Source organism: Triticum aestivum, chromosome 4A (genome assembly GCF_018294505.1).
Source record: "Triticum aestivum cultivar Chinese Spring chromosome 4A, IWGSC CS RefSeq v2.1, whole genome shotgun sequence".
NCBI classification, from domain to species: domain Eukaryota; kingdom Viridiplantae; phylum Streptophyta; class Magnoliopsida; order Poales; family Poaceae; genus Triticum; species Triticum aestivum.
This window is the reverse complement of record NC_057803.1, coordinates 368067369-368075215: the sequence shown is the minus strand read 5'-3', so window position 1 is coordinate 368075215 and position 7847 is coordinate 368067369.

Genomic DNA, 7847 nt, shown 5'->3' with positions numbered 1-7847 from the left:
TCGAGCCACCATGGAGGACCGTTTCCTGCTCCGGGCTAACCGCGCCTCGAGCTGCCGCGGGCCGGCCTGATTGTCTCAGTAGCCGTCTCGAACCGCCTGAGCCGGATCAGGCTTGCCCTCGCATGGAACCGCCTCCGCCGTGAGTCGCCGCATCACGGGGTGGCTGTTGTTGCAGTCACGGTCGCACCATAAATCAGGTGATATTCATCCGAGTCTACTTTTAACACATATTGTTTTTTGTCAAAAAACAATCTATCTTTGCTGCAATGTTTTTATGCAGGATAATTATTTATGACAAATGTATTGTTATACCGCGGACATGGAGCGCATGCCAGCATAGTTTTGCAGTGGCGTTCTTCCGGGCCATGCTGCTCGACGGATACACATGCAATCACCGCCCCCGCTATTTGGTTTACATCCGTCCACGCATGCGGCCGACTCATTGTTCGTGCCGATTTACAAACATCACGGCCGATTCACCCGTCCGCACCGGTTTACCACACCGTGGCCGGTTCACCCGTGATTAATTTCAGCTTCATACAGTTATCATCAACTTCATGGCGGGTTATTTCCGGCCTAAACACATCACGTGATACCCATATGAAATATATTTTATTAGTACATATTATTTTTATCAAAGAGCAGTTTATCTTTGCCTTGGTCTGCAATACTGTTTATGCAGGACAATTGTTCATTACAAATGAGGCGCTATGTTACGGGCACGGAGCACGCGCTAGCAACGTTCGACACTGGCGTTTCGTCCGTGTCCTACCACCCGGTGAATGAACGTGAGAAGGTCGTCGTCCCTGTGGCCTGGTTTACATCAGCTTGCCGGGACCGCGCCCGCGATTAACTCGCCCGTCCGAGCCGGTTTATGACACCGGTGCCGATCTTCACCGTCTGCACCAGCTTACAATACCGCGGCCGACTCATCTGTCCGAGCTGCCTCTAATGTTACGGTCGTCCGTCTCTCGCGGCCTGGTCTACATCAACATACCGGGCTGCACCTGTCTGCATGAGCTGTTTCTTGTGTATGAACATGGGTAGCCCGCCTTTCTTCCCACAAATTGGAGGCAAATTATCATCAACTGTCGTCTGCACTGGATGGTTCAATGGACATGCACACAAGTCGCCTCTACTATAGTTTGGTTAAACTTCAAGGATCCAGTTGGAAGGAACCATTGGCCGAGTTGCTAACACGGCTCATACTGGATCATTTATAACCCACCGTAGTCACCTCAACCTTCTGTGGATTCACATCGTGCTGTCAACACCAATGATATACAAGTTATGCTGGTTTATATCACAGTCAAATATGGAGAATCTCAAGCCAACTCCTCGAGTCACCTTGAGACTTGGGGGCTACAATGATATGACTTAGCAAACGTTGCCAGTTTTCAGTGAAGTCAAGAACCCCAATATGTTGGAGGGAAAGATAACCCGGTCCCGGATGCACATCGTGCTATCAGAAGGTTTCCGGATTAGAAAGTATATGACAGTTACAAAATCCCGGCTCAATGAAGAAGTTTCGGGTCATCAGAAAAGGATTCCGGTTTACAATCCGGTACAAGGGAAATTTGTTCTCCAATAAAGCTCTGAAGCTCTCAAATCCGGTTTAAGAATTTCCGGTTCAAAAAGGAATTAACTTCTCGCAAGTTCGAGTTAAAAGGCCGTCAGAAAATTTCCGGCTAAAAATGAAGATTCCGGTTTAAAATCCCGTTCAATGGAAATATGTCTCCCACAAAGCTTTGAAGGTCTCCATATCCGGTTCAAGATCCCGGTTCAAGAAGAATGTATCTCCTGCAAAAAGTTAAAAATTGCCAAAGAGGACCTGCTGCCATGATGCGCGGTTCAAACATGGGTATCCCGCCTTACTGGCCTGACATATTATTGATCACATGGGGGCTTCTGCTTCATAAAGCGGGGTCTCTGTTCTTTTACATCATGTGTGGTTACACGGAGTTGTTCTAAAGCAGCGTAAACCGGCCGGAAGTATAACCCGGCCGAACTAGGCGTTTCATTGGTAAACCGCCAGAGGATTGGCGGTTTATGTGATTGGCGGTTTACATGTCTGGCGGTTTACGTGTCTGGCGGTTCACTGGTATGACGATTCACGAGCCTGAAGACTCATTGGTGACCCGGCGCATGTTCCAGATGGATGACAAGGACCAAGGCCCAACATGCCGGTTTATGATAATGGTGGGCCGGTTTAAGAGGAAAGGTATGAGGAACATTTATCTTACAAGGAGTTAAGACCTGGACTTGTATCCGGTTTGTATTAGAGATAGACTAGTCCTAATCCTAATAGGACTCTACATGTAACCCGCCCCTCCAACATATATAAGGAGGGGCAGGGCTCCCCAAAAGGGGGGAAGATTCACAAGTTCCACAAGTTGGACAAGTTAGGTTTAGACAATAGCTCTCGAGATATAGCACTTTTGTAACCGTGATCATCATCATCAATATCAATGAAGCAGGATGTAGGCTTTTACCTCCACCGTGAGGGGCCGAACCTGGGTAAAACATCGCGTCTCTCGTCCCGCTCAACCCCTCTCAAGCTACCACATAGATGCGTTGGCCTCGCGACTAAGTCCTGACACCTAGGACATCTGCCGTGACAATTCCACGACAGGAACCCTGCTCTCATCGTATGGGGCCGTGAGCATAACCCCGGACGGATCTCCTTGTAGATGGAACCCGAATAGGCGATAAACCTGGACTAGAGACTTGTGTGGTTAGTCAGGTCGTGGCCGACTCCCTTGCCAGGCTTCCGCTTGAAGGTTGCCGAGATACACGACGTGTACATGGTGGTAAGTGGCGAGAGAGTGTGTGAAGAAGTACACCCCTGCAGGGCTATGAATGATCTACTCGAATAGCCGTGTCCGCAGTAAAGGACTTCTGGGTTGCCTGTACAGTTCATAGACAAGTGAAAGTGGATACTCTAAAATGCACAAGATAAGTGTGAGTGCTATGGATGGCGTTCTCGTAGGGAGACGGGAGCGGATCCATAGTGGTGTATTGATATGGTGAATATGTGGACTCGTGTGCGCCACCTCAAAAGAGTTACTTGCAATCGTAGTTCATGATAGCCACCGAGTCAAAGCTGGCTTGTTGCAGTCAAATTCCACCACCCCCTTTGGTTGTACTGATGCATGTGTAGTTAGCTCTGCTGTAAGTCCTGTTGGGTACATTTGTACTCACGTTTTCTTAATTTATGTTTTTGCAGAGAGACTCCAGTCTCAGTAGTAGTTCGGTGTGGACTTTGACGTTTAGCTTGTTACCTCAGCTACGATATTGTGCCCTCGGCAGAGTCTTGTAGACAGTCAGGCTTCTTAGCCTTTTTCCTTTGTAGTTGTCTATACTCGGACAAGATAAGCTTCCGCATGTGCTTGTTCCTTGTATGACTTGAATGCTGGGTCATTAGATGTCAGGACCCCGACTCAATGCCACATCGATCTAGCATGTAACACCTCATATCACTTTGCGGCCTCACGCACGGTATTCCCACGGGTGTCGCCTTACCTTTGCCCGGGACTGTTTGCGCCTTTTGGCACACGTATATGACAGTGTCGCTAGCATCCATATGATAAGGAGCCCGGGCTGACATGGCTAGTCGTAAACCCAAAGTGGCACAGACTTACAGGGACAGGCATCCATGACCCAGCATCGAACGTGTCGGTCATCAGCGAGTGAATCCAGGCTGTAGCACTGGGCTAGCAGGACTCCGGTGAACCGGGCTGTAGCGGGCTAACAGGACTCCGGTATTCATCGCGTGACATTTCCCCGAAGGGACAGACACAGGAACGAAGAAGGACACATGCCGGCCAGCCTAAGTGTTCCGGAGCAGTAGCAAGCTACCAAGGCTCAATGGAAACACTAGGAGACATTTCCCGGTAAGAGAGGCTACTAAAGATAAACAACTAGATGGTCAGATCCCACACATACCAAGCATTTCAATAACATACACACAATATGCTCGATATGTGCAAATACAACATGACATCACAACATGACTCTATGACTCAAGTATTTAATCAATAGGCTCCGAGGAGCGAGATATTACAAACATGGGTCTCATGACCCAACACTCAGAGCATACAAGTCAAAGCACAAGCGGAAGCTATCATGTCTGGGTACAGACATCTATAAATGAAAAAGGCAGAGAAGCCTGACTATCTACCAGATCCTGCCGAGGGCACAAGATCGTAGCTGAGGTAACAAGCTAAACGTCGAAGTCCACGCGGAACTACTAGCGAGACCGAAGTCTCTCTGCAAAAAACATAAAATAGGCAAACGTGAGTACAAATGTACCCAGCAAGACTTACATCAGAACTAACTACATATGCATCATTATCAACAAAGGGGTGGTGGGGTTTAACTGCAGCAAGCCAGCTTTGACTCGGTGGCTATCCTAAACTACGACTGCAATGTAACTCTTTTGAGGTGGCGCACACGAGTCCACATATTCACCATATCAATACACCACCATGGAACCGCTCCCGTCTCCCTACGAGAACGCCATCCATAGCACTCACGCTTATCTTGCGTATTTTAGAGTATCCACTTTCACTTGTCTATGAACTGATATAAGCAACCCAGAAGTCCTTTACCGTGGACACGGCTATTCGAATAGATGATGTTAACCCTGCAGGGGTGTACTTCTTCACACACGCTCTCACCACTTACCACCGTTTACACGACATGTACTCGGCAACCTTCAAGCGGAAGCCCAACGTGGGTGTCGGCCACAGCCTGCCTAAACACTCAAGTCTCTAGTCCAGGTTTATCGCCTATTCGGGTTCCATCCATGAGGAGATCCGGCCGGAGTTTCGCTCACAACCCCAAACGATGTGAACAGGGTTCCCGAGACACCAAACGGGCGCCCGGTACACCGTGCCACGTGCCTACCGCATCACAGCCCACCCCTACGGTCAGCGCTGCCCACGACCTCCAGCATACTACAAACACCAGAAACTACTTGCAACTCCTGGACAGAGGACAAGGGTGATCAAGAAGCCGAGAGGGTCCATTGGTTTCGGGCCCAATGCGTGGTAGCAGCTGAATCATGGATCACAAACACAGAACTCAGTTCCTGAGGACGGCTGCAATGAGACAACCCACCATGTACTCCTACATGGCCTCTCACCGCTACCTTTACCAAAACGTGTTCACACACTTAGCTCACACACAGTAGGACATGTTCACATGCCTCTGATTCATCCCCGATGAATCAGACCTGACTCAACTCTAAGCAGTAGCAGGCATGACAAACAAGCAAGAATGAGTAGGCACATCAGGGCTCAAACAACTCCTACTCATGCTAGTGGGTTTCATCTATTTACTGTGGCAATGACAGGTCATGCAAAGGATAAAGGGGTTCAGCTACCGCAGCAAGTAACAGATGAATCGTTGTTGTCCTAATGCAGTAAAAGAGAGCAGGAGCGAGAGGGTGGGATTGTATCGGAATGAACAAGGGGGTTTTGCTTGCCTGGCACTTCTGAAGATAACATTGAGTCTTCATCAGTGTCAACGATCACATCATCGGTATCGCGTCTATCGAGAGGGGACAAATACCGGCAACACAGAAAAACACAATCAATGCAATGCACAATATGATGCATGATCATGACATGGCAAAATGAATGTGTTTTGGGCTAATGCAACTAGCAACAGATTAAATGAAGTTGGTTTGAATACAAGATTCAAATTCAAACTCCATATGTGATTATTTAAATGCCCTTTATATGATTTGTGCTAAACAGCATCTATAAGTTGTTCTAACATGCATGAAAATGGTACAGATGGATTCCTTGAATTTTTCTGATAATTTTTCATATATAAATTATTTAATTTGGAGTTACAGTTAATTTTCTATGATTTATTGAAGTTTTAGGCATTTTCTGGAATTTCCTGAATTATAAAAAATCCAGTAATTGAATTAATGCGCCAGCCTGACGTCATCATGACGTCAGCAGGTCAACTGGGCGCCTCCAGGTCAAACCTGACGTGTGGGGGCCACACGTCAGTGACACAGGGCTGTTAGCTCACTGACAGGTGGGGTCAGGTCAACAGACACGTCAGCAGGTCAATACTGACGTGTGGGGTCGGTCAACGTCCATGTCAGCGTGGTCAAAGCTGACGGGTGGGGCCCATGTGGTTAGTTAAACTAAACAGAAAAAATACTAATCCTAATTAGGCGCAGGGGCCCACATGGCAGTGGCTCATAGGGTGATTAGCCCCTAATTAAGTGGCCACATCGCCCCGCCGGAGTTTGGCCGGCGGTGACCACAGAGCACGGCGGAGCACGCCGGACTTGCGCTAGGGGCATCGGATTCGCGCGCTGAGGGCACCGGGGCGTAGCCCGGGCTCTCCCGCATCTGATGGGGTAGGTGGGAGGCTGCGGGGACGCCGGGGCTCGCCGGAGTGGAGGCCGCGGCGGCTGCCGGAGCTCGGGTTTGGGCGGAGCGAGGTTACGGAGCGCTAGGGGGCTGGCTGAGGGGGCTATGCGGACTCCTGGGGCAGCTAGGAGCACGCTAGGCTCGTCAGACTGGCCGCGACAGCACGTCAGTGCCATGCCCGGCGTCCATGGCGGACGGCGGCGCTCGGTACGGTGGCTAGCATGGCTACTGCACGGGAGACCAACGGGGAGAGAGGGGAAACGTAGGAGAGCTCACGGAGGGGCTAGCGGAGGAGACGACGAAGTCGGGGAAGCTCTGGACGCGCCGAATCGGTGGAGTCGATCTCCGGGCACCGGAGGTGAAGACGACGATGCTCCGGTCGACTGCGGCCTCCTCTGGTCGCGTGCGTCGCGTGTGTAGCTTCACGGGGTCAGGGCGGAGCTCAGGGATGCAAAGTGGGAGCGAGGGGGTGGCTGTGGCCCCGGTAACGGCGTCGGCGGCGATGGGCTCCGCTCGGGCGCGTGCAGGGAGGGAAGCAGAGGAGGGAACGGGGTCCAGGGGAAGAGAGGGGAGGTGCAGGGGGCGAGGGGAAGTGCGTGGCGTGAGGGGGAGGCTCGGGAACGCCTCGGTGGAAGCAGGAGGTGGCCGAGGCGGCATCGGCGCTCGCCACCGAGCTGCTTCGGTGTGAGGGGAGGAAGAAGACAAGGGGGAGGGGGTGGGCTGGGCCGGCCAGGTGGGGGGGGGAGCTGGGCCGGCTACAGGTAAGTGGCCCAGGTACGGGTCTTTCTCTCTCTCTCTTATAATTCTGTTCTGTTTTATCTTTTCTATTTTCTGCAATTTGTTTTTGATTGATTTAAAATATCAAATCATTTTATAAAATCCTAGAAACAGTTATGGGTGCTTTCTGAATTATTTCAGTGACCCCTAACAATTTCCAACATTTATTTGAACATTTAAATTATTTATAGTATTTAAATGCCCAAAGTCAAATACAATATGGTTTAATTCAGTGACCAAATATGTCCTGCAAAAATATAAACCATTTTTGGTAGATGCTTCCACCTCAAACCAGAAATGTTGAACATTTTTAGAGGACATTTTGAGTTCAATGAAAAAGGTTTTATTTTGACCCTAGTGGAATTCATTTGGTGCTAGGGCTTAGTCAATCCCCATCTCAGGTTTAAATGAAATTTAAACATGATGTAACATTCTAATGCATGCACTAGGCATTGTCAGAACTAGGGATGTGACAACTCACCCCCACTAAACAAGAATCTCGTCTCGAGATTCAAGCGTAGGGTAAGGTGAAGGGGAAACGCAAACTAGTACACTCCTCACGATCCAGGTTGCACTTCAGTTGAACGTTGATTCATTCACCATCATTGTCTTGTCGTCTTGCTCTGAGGATTCCAGCTAATCATGGCACGAAGAGGAAAGGAAAACTCTGGA